This window comes from Pseudopipra pipra, chromosome 3, assembly GCF_036250125.1.
Source record: "Pseudopipra pipra isolate bDixPip1 chromosome 3, bDixPip1.hap1, whole genome shotgun sequence".
In the NCBI taxonomy this organism is placed as follows: Eukaryota; Metazoa; Chordata; class Aves; order Passeriformes; family Pipridae; genus Pseudopipra; species Pseudopipra pipra.
Window position 1 is genome coordinate 75,520,977 of NC_087551.1, and position 12,890 is coordinate 75,533,866.

Genomic DNA, 12,890 nt, shown 5'->3' on the forward strand with positions numbered 1-12,890 from the left:
GTTTTTAACCCTACTTCCCCTGGTGAACTATTACAATCCTCTGTTGGATTCTGCTGGCAAAGGAACATATCCTATTATGCTGCTGTCAATTCTTCATCTTGTAGCATCACTTCACAATTCACAGATATGATATCATTAAGGTTGAAATTCTACTAATAGGACCTAAAAGATCTTGGGACTAGTCTTCAGATATGACGAGACCTGTCAAGAACAACTTCACCAATTTTGGTATACTAACAATATTTTATTATTTAATGATACTTTAAGGCTGTATCAGATGCAACTTGTTCATAACTAGTCTGAAAAAGGTGATTATCTTTTGCAAACAGTTTTCTTTCATTCTTTTCATCCAAAACACAAATACATTTGGCTGAAAACTGAAAATGTTTCATTTTTAATGCAATAGTTCAATTTTCTATTATGACAGAGGAGAACTTTCTGTGGGAAAAAAAAAAGAAGTAATCAGTTTGTTTGCTGAAAAAAATCCACTTTGGTGGAAAATGCTTGGCCAGGCAATTTCTTTGCAACCATCTGAGCCCTACACATATACTCTATGAAAACTTTATAAGTCCTAGATAACCTCTGTAAGTGGATAAACTGAGAAATGTAACATGATAGTTACCAAGAGTGGCACCTCAGCTAGTTTGGTTTTATAGTGACACTTAAGACATTTTAATAATAATAATAATAATAATAATAATAATAATAATAATAATAATAATAATAATAATAATAATAATAATGATAATAAATCCTTTTCTTTTTTTTCTACAAAGTAACAATATGATGAGAACACAACGTTCCGTTTAGTATAATTCTGCAACACAAACTTGGCAAAAATTTGCAAGCAATGCTGTGACAGCAGAGCTGAGAAAATGAAACAGATAAAATTGTTGACAAAAGTAATATGACTCCTAATGGAACAATAAATAGAAGCCACCAAAGCATTTCAGCTAATAAAAAGGTGGCTCCTTTGGATAAAATTCAGTTACACACATATAAGGCAGACTGGATTTTTAGTATGACACTGCAGAGACACAAGGGCACTGACATAGTCCTAGAGTCACCTTTTAATAAGTGAAGTGTTAGGGGGCTGGGCAACCCATGGGGGTGATACAGAGCCACTTGCTTCCAGGTCACTGCTTTGAATCTGGCCTCGGCTGATGCCAGCTGAGAGCTGGAACTCTTTGATAACTGCTTGGTGGCCTTAAAAATTTCCCCTTTTTTTGGGTTCAGTATGAGTGGGTGCTTACTGCACTGGTGAACGCTGCCATGGTGGCAGGTTTAGTGTGGGGACCATGAGGCTGGGTCTGGTGATCTGTGCGGAATGGGACAGCTTGAGTAGGGCGTGTTGCTCCTGTGCCCATAACCCTGTGTATCGACTGCGTGCTGGTACAGGTGCATTGGCAAAGAAGCTCCCTGCAGTACACCAGTCTTGAGGACAGAGTGCTTTATTCTGCATGGCTCTTCCTCAATATCATTCCTGAAAAATTTTTAGTAAATATGCTAATCCTAAAAAATTTTTGTTTTATGAGTAGGTCATTCTTATGCCATTTTATGTCTATTCCCCCACCTCCCATACCACCACCTGGGAGCCCAAAAGCAAACTCATAAAACAGCATAACATTTTCTAGCTATTTATTTATTTGCTACACTTACTTTCTAATGGAGTGTATGCAACATCATATTTAAAACATGACCTTAGAAACTTAAAAACACATCCATTTCTCCCAAAGAATATACAGCTGCCAGAGAAAAGGGGACATTCAGTAAACTGCATGTCACTATCAGCTATTGATAGCCAGTGATTTGTTCTGAATCCAAAGGCTAAACCAACCCTCATGCTGCTGTATGTCAGATGCAATTGGTCCAAAGTCAAAGTTTTACAGCTCAGACAGGGCGCACTTTATCCTTCAGGCTGCTACTTAAGATAGCCATGACCCTGAGGAGAACCAGTCAACAAAACAGACAGACAAGAGGATGTGATTTGTATGCATCCCTGAGCCTGCTCAAATCACCTCTGACCTGCAGGTCAGGCTGCAAATGACAGCAGAGTGCATGCACCTGATCAGACAGCACATTCTCATTAGAAAGCCTGGGAAAAGGGGGCAGCTACACTGTGTTTACTCATAGACCAAATGCAATCTACCCAGGAAATGAGAAGAAAAAAGATCAATTTAGCTCAACAGAAGGATGTGAGCAACATGTAAGTATGTTATGAAATTCCATATCAAACTGCTTATTCTTATAAATCCAGACAGGAGCTCTCCCGCTGGGTGAGGCACCAAGAAGACAGGTTAGCAACAAAAAAACGGGTATTTATTTGCTGCAGAATGCCATGCCAGGAGTCTTTGCTGGGGTGCATAACCTCTATTCTAATAGACTGAGATCTACAATCAAAAGCATTTTTAGGCTTGATTTGCTGCTGGTACTAGCTGAGCATCAGTGCAGTTTGCTGACATGATAGTTGTATAGTCATTGTTGCTAATTTACATCTGCAGTATGTAAATTTATCCAGTAGAGAGGGTAAGATTTATCCAGCAGAAAGGCATGGAATCCAGGACATGGAAATCCAGGCTTTCCTAACTTTTGTTGTTTGGGTATGGAAGCTCGTCAAGTTATCAGAGACATCAAACCCATGGTTTTTCTGCTAGGCTTCTGCAAATTTTGGAGATATTCCATGCTGGTTTTTTGGTTTAGGATAATTTCCAGCACGTTTGGAGCAAGTTTGGGTTTTGAAGGGTGAGTGTGTTTGTTGATTGTATTACTTTGTGCAGAGACTAAGGACTACTCTTCATCGGTTCTCAAAGTTGGCATTACATTTCTTATAAATTTCATCTGGCATTAGACTGAAGGCTGCAGTGCTGCCATGGTCCATCTATGCTAAACAGGCCTGCCAATGGCAGTGAGGGACCTGTGGCATGGGTACATGGCATCACTTGTGCAGACGCTAAGGAAATGCGATTTGTGCCTCCACTTGTCAGGAGCTGCAAGGACTGCTCTGGCTTCGGCATCAGGTCAGACCTGGGGCTACATGAGAATCGTGCTGCCCATCTATTGCCTTAGTCTGAATGGAGATCAGCTTAGCATGCAATTCATCTGCCTCAGCCATTTCTGATTCCAGCTCTTGCTGTGACACCTCCCTGCTTAGTCCCACTTCTCTGCCCGGGCACGAGATGTGGCACTGGTTGCACCAGGCAAGAATTCCTGCACAGTCTGATCACAAACTGACCAGAACATGGAGGTTAAATTTCCCCCATGCAATCCTGGAAAACAGCAAAGTCCTTTGGCAGAGTCCTTTGGAGCCAATCTCTCTCTAGGATACACTAGAAGCGTACTACTAATATGCTTCTTCAGTGTTCTGAGAAGCTGCTAGTGAGGATGTCAGCACCATGACCTATAACTACTATCTTCTGAGAACAAAACTGCATGGTTTTATCCAGTAATAAATGATGCTCCTTGCTCGGCATGAGCTTTTGCCATAAATGTGAGATGGGAAACAAGGTTGAAACAGACTTTAAGGCTGGTCCTTTGCTTGGGTTGAGTGTGGACTCAGTGTGTGAAGGCTAGTATTTTGAATTTTCCACAACAGATTTTAACCATGTCATTCAGATTCATGTTTCCCAGGGATATCCTTGTCATCAGAAAGCAAAGGATTCCTACACACTGGGGTTATTTTAAGAGGTATCATTCCTATGAATTAAATAATTGCATTTTTTAAAGCTCTCAATATAAGATATTTGGTGACAGACATTCTGGACAGGAGTCATCCTTAATTTTACACAGGTGTCCAACTACCACATTATGACATTAATGTTGTTTTCAGGCCTACTAGGCAATCTCTGAGGCCTGTGAGTATGTCGCCTCTTGGTTGCAAGGAGTTTCAGTATCCTGAGCTGGAGAAGACAGTGTGCCTCTGACACAGCTTCCCTGTGCAGAAGAAGAAAGAAGTGTCCCTGTGAGTACTGCGAACAGTGTCACAGCAGTCTGGATTTCTAGTAAAATCCTTTCCAGTATGCTGGCCACAGTTCTAGGGAGAATAAAAATAGACTTTGTTGCTGGAACAAAATAAGAACAGAGGAACAAGACAACAGCTGTACTGAGTGAGACCAAAGGTCCTTCTGCTCCTGTCCCTGACAGTGTCTAGTAATAACTGCTTAGGGAAAGATTATGAGGAGAACAGTAAAGAGTGACCCTTCCCATGGAAGAGTCTCTCTGCATTCTGCTATCTATGATTTAGGAATTTCCTGATACAGACATGGTATCCACTGAAGTTTTTTTTTCTGGCTTTGTGTTGGTTCTTTTTGAGCCCATTTGGCTTCCACATCTTTTTCTAGGGAGGAGTTACATGGTACGAGGAGCCTGAGTATGCTATATATGAAGGGGTACTTTTGTTTGTCTTAAAATTACACCTAGTAATTTCATTTGGTGCTTCTCAATTACCAGACGAGGAGAAATTTTGACATTCTGATTGGACTAGAAAGAAAACTCATGAAGTCAGAAAATCTCCCTGTTGTTTATCTTTGTTGTGGTTTCCATTGCTTTACAAGCCACGCAATTGTTGGTAGGCTGCATTGTGCTAATAGGAGCATATGAAAGTATAAGAAATGACAGCAGAGTCTGGACAGAAATGCATTTTGGTATTGTACGTGCACCTGTAGGTGCACGTACAAGACACAAGACAACAAATTTTGAAAGCTGTGTGTCTCTCACAAACTGCACAAAGGCAATGAAAAGCCAGGCATTTTACAGGGATCTTTTTTCCCAAAAGACAAAGAATGTGGCCAAATACTTTTGTTTCATCTGTGGTTATATTTTCATTGTAGTTTGTTTCTCTGCTTTGTCACCCATAAAATTTAACTAATTGCATCCCAACTATGAGCCCTACATAATACTAACATGTATAATGGATAGGACATAGATTATGAAGAGCTAGGCAAAGCAGAGTGATAGCTGTTTTCCTCAAGTTTCAGCAATGACTACAAGTAGAGTGGTTTATATTTTTATGAACCACTGAGCTTTCCAAGTTTTCCAGACAAACTGATCAATTCATATGTAAATAAAATATATAATATACTATAAGAAAAGAGCAATTGATAAAGAGGATCCAGTGCTGTGGGTCTTTATGACCAAGTGAGGGAAGAATTTCTTTGTGTCACTACAAAATGTTACTCTGCCCCTGAAAGGAAGGAGACAGAAGGCTAGCTCTGTGCAAAAGCCTGACTGCATGTGACTGCCCCAGCAGGAGAAGGGCTGGCTCTCTTTCTTGGGCTCCTTCTGTTGCATGACACAGATCCTAAGTACGTGCCGGATGCCTCTGCCTAATTTCTTGGGGTTATTCAGACCCAGTGATACATTTTAGAACAAGAAGGGGAATGAGCAGATCAAAAATGTAAAGCACAAGCTGTTTCTCTTGAACTTTATTTCTCTGCTGAAAACAAAGCATAGCAAATACATGTACATTTCACTTTTATGGTACACACCAATAGTGACTCTTGTTCTTGTTACAAGAAAAGTTTTCATCATTTTCCTTTTTCCTTTTGAACAGCAGTTTTTATTTAAAATTATCTTGTCCCTTCTGAAATGTGCTTTTTCAGGGTGAGTGAGCCTAGAACAGCTTGAGAAAAAATAAAGTCCTTCCAAGTTGGACTGCATCTCATCAAAGTGTTTTTCCCCTTAGGATTTTATGGAATGTTACCTCACTTTATGACAGTTCACATCACAGTGTAAATGCTGAACATTTCTGTAAGTGAGGCAATGCACTGTGAAATGTCAGGCAAACGATAAAATCAATAATCTGCAAGTTACCAAAGAGAAACAAAATTCATGGATGTCACTAGTTTTTGGGTCAAAGGCAAAATGGAGCAGCTTGGAATGGCCAAACACTTTTGGGCTGTTTTTGTTTAAGTTTCATACGCAGACAGAACTGAAATATGACTCGTATTTGAGCAACCAGGAGCATCTTTATATACACTTCTTCCATCTTTTATTCTTTTAGCTGAGACAGTAAGATTGAAAAATTACTTGTTTTCTTTTGTATCATGCCCTGGATGTATGTTCTGTAACAAAGTTAACTTCTATTCTTAACAAACACAGAAAGAAACCTTTGACAATACCTACCTGAGATCAATGGTTATTTCTTTTCCATTCAAGTCTGACTGCAAAATCAAAAAATGAGGATTGGGATTCTGCTGGAACTAAAAACATATAAAAAATATTTTAGCCAAAAAAAGAAAAACATTCATAGAAGTGTTCTGTGCAAGTCTGAAAATGGAAAATGTTGGGGTAGGCATTTTTTGCATTTTTTTTTCATAAATTAAATATTTGAAACCAAAATTGATTTTTAATGTATCAGCACTGAAATACTTTAAGCATAGTTGTTCAGTTTTGACTTTCAGTTTTTAATTGAAAAAAAATAACATTTTAATGAGAATCTCCTCCCCTCACAATTTCCCACGAACAATTATATGTACTTTTCAGACAGCTCTATTTATTTCTTCAGATGGCCATGTCCAGGAAGGAAATGCTATTGGAACTTCCCACATTCACTTTAAACTTTAAAATATATGAGGGGAAATGTACTTAACATTGCAATTAAAATAGTGTTCTGGGTCACAGAACAAGTAAATTAAAATTGAGTGTTAATATGTTTACTGAGTTGTGCTTATTTATATGATGGTTTTTGAAAAAAAGAATACCGTTGGAAAACTTGAAGGATAGGTGTAGCAGTTGTTGAAATATCTGCAGATGCACTGACAGATGTACAGCTGGAAACATAGTGCTTTCAAAAAAATGTGCAAAGGATGGATAAGGATCCTCTCACCAACTCCCCCCCCCAAAAAAAATTCCCTGGCGAAGCCAGGCAAGTGAAAGCATCCCGATACAGTGATGTACAGTCAAGGCTAATAGGTCAATGACTGCAACTAAAAGTTACCAAGATAATTATTGCTAACGCCTTGATTGGGAAAAATAAGCACCACCACGGAAGCTTTTCAGCTTTGCATCCCTCGCAGCCCTGAGAGAGCTCCTCCGGCCAGGCATTATTTTATTGATATAAAAGGCTTTGGGCTTTATAAGCGCCGCACCTGCGGTACTGCGGTTCCTCGGGGAGTCATTCAGCAAGCTGGCAAATACTGCCCTCCCGACATCAAAAGTTCCCACTCTCCTTCACCCCTTTCAGCAGCGGGTCCCTCCCTCCCCTCTCCCCGGGCGGCTGCCCGCGGCCTGGGGAACCTCTCACTTTTTGTCCTCCCCCGACCCTTTTGGACCACATTCTACGTTTTTATTCAGGCCATCTGCTCGCCGGGGAAGGGAGAGCGGCTGCTGCCCTGCTGGCCCCACGGCAGCTCCTGGCAGTTCCCTGTCCATCCACGCTATCATTCCATCCGGCCGGGGCCGCAGACCGCGCAGCCTGGCTCTGGACAGCCGAGATTTTATTTCCTCTTAAATATAGATGGCGAGGGGTAGGTTTGCGCTGGCGGCCTCCCCCTGCTCCCCCGGAGTGGTACGGCCGCCTTGTTCCTGACAGAAGTCTTTCTAAAGACCTGCTCAAGCCTCACTAAGCAGCTGTGAGTTAGGTCATTTTCCCAGGAGTTTTACATGTGGAAAACCGGGCATTAGGAAGGCCTCAGAAAAGGACACCATCTGGCCCCAGTGAAAAAAAGGATCATGACACTTTCTGTGGTACCAACAGGCCCTGATGAACCATAAAGGAATTCAGGCCTCGACTGTGATCCGATGGTGACTGGCCCAACAATCCCCCCCGTGACAGCCTCCCCCATTCAGCACCGCAGTTATCTCATAGCACAATGGACTTTTGTGCCACGCTGTTTACCGGGGGCGTCGTCAAATCCAGTCGGATTTCTGGGCTCGGCTTCAGCGCCCCTGCTCTTTGCTGCGACATGTAACACACATCGGGAAAGATAAGGACACAAAGAAGGCGGCTTTTTTTTTTTTTTTCCCCTTGGCTTTTTTTTTTTTTTTTCAGCATTGAAACCCCCTCGCATTTCTTTCACTGTATGATGGAATAAAGACTAAAGCTCTGTAGTGGATGCAAGAAAGATCTTTGCTGGGAATCAAGGAATTTCTCCCCCATCACCCCCCAAGTTAAGTCAGATATTGTGGATTATGGGGAATTTGTGCTACTGTTTCCTAAAAGTGAAATTTAATTAATGTGGCTCAGGATTTACAGCTTACATGGAATTTTTGTGAGAAAATAAATGGATTTGTTTATTTTTTTTTTTAGTCAACACATCACTATTGTCCCATTTTGATTTTGAAATAATTTCTGTCTAGGCAAAAAAAATTTACAATTAGCAATATTGGGTTTATTCCACTTTCAGTTTTGTGGCCTGATTTCAATGTATGAGTGTTTATTTTTGTATACAGGAAATGCCTTAATTAGTTTCTACAGTGGGGTGCAAGATCTGCAAGGCCACAAGCAGAAGTAGTCCCCCCTTGCCTCCCCCCACAAAGGATGCTACCTTCTCCCTGCCATTCTCACCCCTCTGCCCCACTCCCACTGCAAGAGAGAGCCTGGGAAAATAAACAGACGTTGTAGCCTGCCCTCAAGGTCACTGCATTGACCTTGAAAGGGTAGGGGGTACCACAATCCAGACTCAAGGAGCCTGCAGAGAAAGAGACCTGCTGCCTCCTGCATGACTCCCCGGTTTAACCCAGTCATGGTGGTGCTTCCACTCTCCAGACTCCTGTGGCACCATTGGTACTGAGTCCATCTATGCTGCTGGTACCCCAAACTAGGCATGCTCCTGAGGTCAAGCCCAGCAACTTTGACATCATCCAAAAACTGTCCGGGGGCTGACACAGCCCGGGCAGCAAGCACTTAAGGACAGATGTGACACATGGCTCCCCATTAGGGTTGAAATGGGCTAAATTTGGCTGGAGGTCTTGGGTCCACTGTAACTCCACAAGAAAGATCTAGTACTGATTTCACAGGGATTTGATTGAGTTATGACTGACTTTGATTTGAAATGATGACAGACAGATACCAGATGTGAATCTGGCTGTTTGTCCTTCCAGTTTTGTGTTTGTGTACCCACCGAGAGGGCATATCTTGTGCCCAGCTTGCTTCCCTCACCCTTCTGTGCTGCAGCCCCTGCAGAGCCCAGATCCCCTAGGTGTGAAGGTGAGCAGGCATACACAGCCAGAGCATGCCTGCCTCACATGCACTGTATGTGACAAGTAACAGAGGTGTCCCCAGGGACTGAAATGCCATTTATTCTTCTTTTGGGAAGGAGAGAGGAGGAACTGATATATCCAGGTTAGTACCAAGTTAGTACCAGAGATGGATAATAAACCACATCTCCTGGAGTATCGGCCCAATGCTTCAAAGTATTTATGCAAGTTTTTGTTAAAACAAATGTCCAAACTCTTACCAGCTCATTTGAGTGCCTAATTGAGCTTTGCAAACCCAAACAGAGGTACGGAGCCTTAGGGAAACATTTCATTGCAAGGTTTCATTCATTGCCTTAATTGGTGACCTCAGACAGCAGTGTATTACCTGTGGCTTTGCTACACTCTGCTTATTACATGGGCCTTCCCAGCCCAAAAAGTGGACCTCTTCAAATGGCTCTGTATTATCCAACAGGTACCCAGTAGCACATGTGATGGCAATCAACAGTTTTTAACAAGATCACTCATTTTCTTATTTCACCATTCTTTTACTACCACAGGTAGCATTCCGCTTTCCATTTCAAGAAGAAGAAAACCAGTGGAGTAACCACATCCAAGCAAAACACTGTAAAGCTTCCACGGAGAGAAGACTACTTACCGCTCAACCAGCACATTGTTTGACAAGATGATGTATTAAAGACCAAATACCAAGGTGGTTTTAGGAAAAGGCTAGTCTTTAGAGGAATTTCTTTATTATTTGGTTTTTGAGACAATGATCACATTTCCTATGGGCCACAATCTCTACTTATAGCTATTTATGGCTCCCAGTAAGTAGGGGCTTTACAGTTATAGAATCATAGAATCATAGAATGAAGTGGGTTGGAAAAGACTTTTGAGATCATCAAGTCCAGCCCTTGATCCAACACCCCTGTGGTTACAAGACCATGGCACTAAGTGCCACATCCAGTCTCATCTTAAAAGCCTCCAGGGATGGTGAATCCACCACCTCTCTGGTGGCCAGGGAGCCCACTGGCAGCCCATTCCAATGTCTGATTACTCTCTCTGCAAAAAATTTCTTCCTAATATCCAACCTAAACCTTCCCTGGCAGAGCTTAAGACCGTGCCCTCCTGTCCTACTGCTGGTTGCCTGGTAGAAGAAACCGATGCCCACCTGGCTACAACCTCCTTTCAGGGAGTTGTAGAGAGCGATGAGGTCTCCCCTGAGCCTTCTCTTCTCCAGGCTAAACAACCCCAGCTCCCTCAGCCTCTCCTCATAGGACTTGTGCTCAAGTCCCTTCACCAGCCTTGCTGCTCTTCTCTGGACCTGCTCCAGCACCTGAACTGAGGGGCTGAGAGCTGGACACAGTACTCCAGGTGTGGCCTCACCAGCGCTGAGTACAGGGGCAGAATCACTTTCCTGGGCCTGCTGGTCACACTGTTCCTGATCCAGGCCAGGATGCCATTGGCCTTCTTGGCCACCTGGGCACACTGCTGGCTCATGTTCAGCTTCCTGTCAGTCCAAACTCCCAGGTCCCTCTCTGTCTGGCTGCTCTCCAGCCACTCTGTGCCCAGCCTGTAGCACTGCATGGGGTTGTTGTGACCAAAGTGCAGGACCCAGCACTTGGCCTTGTTGAACCTCATCCCGTTGGAATCAGCCCAACTCTCCAGTTTGTCCAGGTCCCTCTGCAGAGCCCTCCTGCCTTCCAGCTGATCGACACTCCCCCCAGCTTGGTGTCATCTGCAAATTTCCTAATGATACACTCAATCCCCTCATCCAGATCATCAGTAAAGATATTAAACAGAACTGGGCCCAACACTGATCCCTGGGGGACACCACTAGTGACCGGTTGCCAACTGGATGCAGCCCCGTTCACCACCACTCTCCGGGCCCGGCCCTCCAGCCAGTTCCTGATCCAGCACAGGGTGCCCCTGTCCAAGCCGTGGGCTGCCAGCTTTTTCAGGAGAATGCTATGGGAGATGGTGTCAAAGGCTTTGCTGAAGTCCAGATAGACACATCCACAGTCTTCCCCTCCTCCACCAGGCGGGTCACCTGATCATAAAAGGAGATCAGGTTGGTCAGACAGGACCTGCCCTTCCTAAAACCATGCTGGCTGGGTTTATGCATGCTGGTTTCTGTGTGTGCTACACTGAGAGATGTCAGAAAGGAAGAGCTTGACTGTGAAAGAAGGAACTGTGTGTGTTTGGAAAGGTCTAAAGATGAGATCTGCAGCAGCTTGTATCCACTTACTGAAGTGTTTTTGCAATTATGCACACAGTTATTTATCCTATTATGAGCCTTTCAGAGGTTCCCTCAAATCGCTTAAATGAGAAAACCACCAATGACATTCTGAGCCTAGCAGGAGGGAGGCCAGCCCCTGGTGTGCAATGACTATCAGCTGAGTGGGAGTGCATGGTGAACCCCCAGTGAGCCCTGGTCTCGAAAAGGGCTTTGGGGGCTACAAAGAGCCCTGGCTAAAACTGGTACCACAGACCCCTCCTCCTGCTGAGCAGGAAGAGGAGTCTGGAATACCTTGGTTTGTGCTTCCCTCTGCCACCACAAAAGATACTTATCTAGTCTATTGGCAACTGTTTCAAACAGAAGGAAGACTAGGACGAGGACTTTATCATGCAAATAGTTAAATGTTCCGTAATCTGGGGTACACGTTTACTTTTTATTCAGAAAGCCCTGCTCGCTGTAATGAAAAATGTCAGGCTCTTTTAATAAAAGAACAATTTGAAAACTTGATATATCACAAAACCATTAATTTTAGCTATTATCTGTTTGACACTTTTCATAGCAACGATTTCGCTCTGTAACATGCTTCCCGAGGATTAAAATGATTTTAAAGGATTAAAATGTTAATTAAAAATATAATAGAAATATCAATCGCTGAGAAGACCAACATAAGTATTTGTCTCTTTAACTGTATAATCATGCTGCTGCCGTTTCCTCCTGACTCTTTACAGTTTAGAGATCCAGTTCGTGAGGAGGTAAATGACAGATCCAGGAGCAATTCTGTTCTTTAACTATTTGACAATGCATCTGTTTACACTTCACAAAGGCAGCGTTATGTCCTTGAAATTTCTAAAGGTCATTGTTAATGGGATTTTTTTTTTTTTTTTTTTTTTTTTTTTTTTTTTTTTTTTTTTGGTGCCAACTGTGTCTTTCTTAGCTTGTAAGAGTACTATTCCCGGAGAGAGGCTGGAGGGGGTGGGAGCAGGCAGGTCCAGCAAATTCCATGTGACCAGTTCAGCTGCAATAATCTCTTTTCTCCTTCTGGTCCAAGCTACACATGAGAGCACTCTAGTGTCTTTCATCATTATTTGTCACCCTTTTGTGCTGAGCAACTTATATCCACAGCCATTCCAGCAATTAAAATAAAAAAGGACCAAACATTATTCACAGTGAATAGCTCTGAGACCAGTGACATCAAGTACCAACCAACCCATTGAAGACTGGGTACCTGATATCCCTGGAGTATTTTATGGAGGGAAAAGAAAATGCAGACCAAACTCAAATCCAGCAAACACATGGTTATATGGAGAGTTCAGAGCCTGATTAAAAGATAGGCTCTCTACAGTGATTTGTCTTACACATTCTTAGTAATGAGAGGAGAAGGGAGTGGGGTAGAGTGGTGAGAAGACAAGCTCTCAGCTACTGTACAGCTAGCTTTAAAAGACTGACAACTTCTAAGTTTATTTATATGTTCATGCACCTAAACGGACCACAGGGCTGCATTATCCGCACCTGCCTTCTC